This window comes from Callithrix jacchus, chromosome 9 (assembly GCF_049354715.1).
Source record: "Callithrix jacchus isolate 240 chromosome 9, calJac240_pri, whole genome shotgun sequence".
Classification (NCBI taxonomy): domain Eukaryota; kingdom Metazoa; phylum Chordata; class Mammalia; order Primates; family Cebidae; genus Callithrix; species Callithrix jacchus.
Genome location: NC_133510.1, coordinates 92,328,556 through 92,331,993, shown reverse-complemented (window position 1 = coordinate 92,331,993; position 3,438 = coordinate 92,328,556). Strand labels below are relative to the sequence as shown.

The 3,438-nt window shown below is 51.3% G+C and overlaps 1 pseudogene across 1 annotated transcript; it reads left to right on the top strand.

Annotated features, from left to right (window-relative positions):
• The first annotated feature begins 632 nt into the window (after positions 1-632).
• On the top strand, positions 633-3,192 carry LOC100410236 (gelsolin pseudogene; annotated as a pseudogene). Its single transcript, XR_013522373.1, has 2 exons — positions 633-661; positions 728-3,192. The product of XR_013522373.1 is annotated as a gelsolin pseudogene (transcript).
• Positions 3,193-3,438: the final 246 nt, after the last annotated feature.

The following is a 3,438-nucleotide window of genomic DNA, read 5'->3' as shown; positions in this document are numbered from 1 at the left end:
CCATTCGGAGTGCCTCTAGGCAACAACCCTGGAAGAAGAAAAAGCATGAATTGGTTAATACTTTGTCATCAGAGTAAAAGAATCTATTTCCTAATAAAAAGAATTTAGGATAGTCAGCTGAATGGATTATCCATTAGTTTATCTATTATGATATAGTTGGGCATTTCAGTCATTCATTTAATAAATGAATATTTGCTGACTGCCTGCTATGTGTCAAGATGGTACATACAATGATTTATAAAATAGACATGGACTTTGTGAACTTTCACCTTTACACTACTCTACCAAATATTACGATGACTATCTACCAACATATATCTTTTTATACATTTGGACTGTTTTTGAAGAAGTCCCAAAAGTGGTGACATATTTTCTAACATCTGAAAGTGTAGAGTTCATGATGCCTGCAAACACTGTTCATTGGAAACTCTATGAATATTGAAAAGACTCCCAAAGACAAACCAGAGGATGGCTTGCTTTGCTGGGACAGGAGTAAAGAAATCTGGATTATGCTTACTTTGAAACAGTCTTCAAGAGATCAAAGTAAATGAAAGTTGATTTGATGTGTACGTCACCCAGGATAGTCATAGACTTTCAGAGCTAGACAGACTTTAGAAATACTGACAAAGAGCAGCCGCCGTCGCCAGCGCCGCAGCAGCAGGTGGTGTTCATAGGTCCCAGGGCCATCCCACAGAGCAGCCCTCTTCACCCTGCACAGCCGCATTAGCCCAGCAGCATGGTGGTGGAACACCCCGAGTTCCTCAAGGCAGGGAAGGAGCCCGGCCTGCAGATCTGGCGTGTGGAGAAGTTCGATCTGGTGCCTGTGCCCACCAACCTTTACGGAGACTTCTTCACGGGCGATGCATACGTCATCCTGAAGACAGTGCAGCTGAGGAACGGGAATCTGCAGTATGACCTCCACTACTGGCTGGGCAATGAGTGCAGCCAGGATGAGAGCAGGGCAGCCGCCATCTTTACCGTGCAGCTGGATGACTACCTGAATGGTCGGGCCGTGCAGCACCGCGAGGTCCAGGGCTTCGAGTCTGCCACCTTCCTAGGCTACTTCAAGTCCGGCCTGAAGTACAAGAAAGGAGGTGTGGCATCGGGATTCAAGCACGTGGTACCCAACGAGGTGGTAGTGCAGAGACTCTTCCAGGTCAAAGGGCGGCGTGTGGTCTGTGCCACTGAGGTGCCTGTGTCCTGGGACAGCTTCAACAATGGTGACTGCTTCATCCTGGACCTGGGCAACGACATCCATCAGTGGTGTGGTTCCAACAGCAACCGGTTTGAAAGACTGAAGGCCACACAGGTGTCCAAGGGCATCCGGGACAACGAGCGAAGTGGCCGGGCCCGAGTGCACGTGTCTGAGGAGGGCGCTGAGCCCGAGGCGATGCTCCAGGTGCTGGGCCCCAAGCCGAATCTGCCTGCAGGTACCGAGGACACAGCCAAGGAGGATGCCGCCAACCGCAAGCTGGCCAAGCTCTACAAGGTCTCCAATGGTGCAGGCACCATGTCCGTCTCCCTTGTAGCTGATGAGAACCCCTTTGCCCAGGGGGCCCTGAGGTCAGAGGACTGCTTCATCTTGGACCATGGGAAGGATGGGAAAATCTTTGTCTGGAAAGGCAAGCAGGCAAACTCAGAGGAGAGGAAGGCTGCCCTCAAAACAGCCTCTGACTTCATCACCAAGATGGACTACCCCAAGCAGACCCAGGTCTCGGTCCTTCCTGAGGGTGGTGAGACCCCACTGTTCAAGCAGTTCTTCAAGAACTGGCGGGACCCAGACCAGACAGATGGCCTGGGCTTGTCCTACCTTTCCAGCCACATCGCCAACGTGGAGCGGGTGCCCTTCGACGCTGCCACCCTGCACACCTCCACTGCCATGGCCGCCCAGCACGGCATGGATGATGATGGCACTGGCCAGAAACAGATCTGGAGAATTGAAGGCTCCAACAAAGTGCCTGTGGACCCTACCACATATGGACAGTTCTATGGAGGCGATAGCTACATCATTCTGTACAACTACCGCCATGGTGGCCGCCAGGGGCAGATAATCTACAACTGGCAGGGTGCCCAGTCTACACAGGATGAAGTCGCTGCATCTTCCATTCTGACTGCTCAGCTGGATGAGGAGCTGGGAGGTACCCCTGTCCAGAGCCGTGTGGTCCAAGGCAAGGAGCCCGCCCACCTCATGAGCCTGTTTGGTGGGAAGCCCATGATCATCTACAAGGGCGGCACCTCCCGGGAGGGCGGGCAGACAGCCCCTGCCAGCACCCGCCTCTTCCAAGTCCGTGCCAACAGCGCTGGAGCCACCCGGGCTGTCGAGGTATTGCCTAAGGCTGGGGCACTGAACTCCAACGATGCCTTTGTCCTGAAAACCCCCTCAGCTGCATACCGGTGGGTGGGTACAGGAGCCAGTGAGGCGGAGAAGACAGGGGCCCAGGAGCTGCTCAGGGTGCTGCGGGCTCAACCTGTGCAGGTGACAGAAGGCAGTGAGCCAGACAGCTTCTGGGAGGCCCTGGGCGGGAAGGCTGCCTACCGTACATCTCCACGGCTGAAGGACAAGAAGATGGATGCCCATCCTCCTCGTCTCTTTGCCTGCTCCAACAAGATTGGACGTTTTGTGATCGAAGAAGTTCCTGGTGAGCTCATGCAGGAAGACCTGGCCACGGATGATGTCATGCTTCTGGACACCTGGGACCAGGTCTTTGTCTGGGTTGGAAAGGATTCCCAAGAAGAAGAAAAGACAGAAGCCTTGACTTCTGCTAAGCGGTACATCGAGACGGACCCAGCCAATCGGGACAGGCGGATGCCAATCACCGTGGTGAAGCAAGGCTTTGAGCCTCCTTCCTTTGTGGGCTGGTTCCTTGGCTGGGATGATGATTACTGGTCTGTGGACCCCTTGGACAGGGCCATGGCTGAGCTGGCTGCCTGAGGAGGGGCAGGACCCACCCGTGTCACCGGTCAGTGCCTTTTGGAACTGTCCTTCCCTCAAAGTGGCCTTACAGCTAGCAGAGAAACTCTGCTATGTGTATGTGTGTGTGTGTTGTTGTTTTCTTTTTTTTTACAGTATCCAAAAACAGCCCTGAAAAAATTCAGGATCCTTGCAAAATTGTCTAAAATATCTGCGTTTGGGAAATTGAATTTCAATAAAAACATTTTGACGTGTGTAAAAAAAAAAAAAAAAAAAAGAAATACTGACAAAAAGATGGGAACAATAAACACTGGAGACTACCAGAGTGGGGAGAGAGGAGGAGCTGTGGGTTGAAAAGCTGACTATGGGGTATTATGCTCACTACCTGGATGACCAGATCATCTGATTCCCTAATGTTCAGCATCATGAAATATACCCATGTAACAAATGTACCTTTGAATCTAAACATACCTTTGAATCTAAAATAAAAGTTAAAATTATTTTTTAAAAAGAAATCTTTACATTCA